The sequence below is a fragment of the Neopelma chrysocephalum genome, unplaced genomic scaffold (assembly GCF_003984885.1).
Source record: "Neopelma chrysocephalum unplaced genomic scaffold, ASM398488v2 Primary Assembly neopelma1_92452, whole genome shotgun sequence".
Taxonomy (NCBI): domain Eukaryota; kingdom Metazoa; phylum Chordata; class Aves; order Passeriformes; family Pipridae; genus Neopelma; species Neopelma chrysocephalum.
In genome coordinates, this window is record NW_020921193.1 from 81 (window position 1) to 833 (window position 753).

The window sequence follows — 753 nt, forward strand, 5'->3', positions numbered from 1 at the left end:
CCAAAGTGACCTGGGATCCCCAAAATGGGACCCCCAAAGCGGGACCCCCAAAATTGGACCCCTAAAGGAACCCGGGACCCCCAAAATGGGACCCCCAAAGTGACCCGAGACCCCCAAAGTGACCCGAGACCCCCAAAATGGGACCCCCAAAGTGACCTGAGACACCCAAAACGGGACCCCCAAAGTGGGACCCCCAAAATTGGACCCCTAAAGGAACCCGAGACCCCCAAAGTAACTGGAGCCCCCAAAATGGGACCCCCAATATGGGACCCCTAAAGTGAGACCCCCAAAGTGACCTGAGACCCCCAAAGTGGGACCCCCAAAGTGACCCGAGACCCCCAAATTAACCTGGAGCCCCAGGGGTGACCCCAAGCTCTTGGGGGTCCCCCCGGGCATCGGGGCTGCCCCTAAAAGGGATCTGGGGGACCCCAAAGTGACCTGAGGGACCCCAAAGTGATCTGGGGGACCCCAAAGTGAACTGGGACCCCCCCCCCGGGTTGCCCCAGACCCCCAGGGCTGCCCCCCAAAAAGTAAAGCTGGACTCCCCCCCAGTGCTCCCCACAACTCCTGGAGACCCCCCCAGAATAACCAGGGACCCCTCTGGGGAGCCCCCAAAACTTTTGGGGCTCCCTCTGGGCTCTGAGGCTGCACCCAAAGGGAACTGGGACCCCCGGAGTGAACTGGGACCCCCAGAGTGAACTGGGACCCCCAGTCCCCCCCTTAAACACCCGTGAGCACCCTCAGAGTGAACTG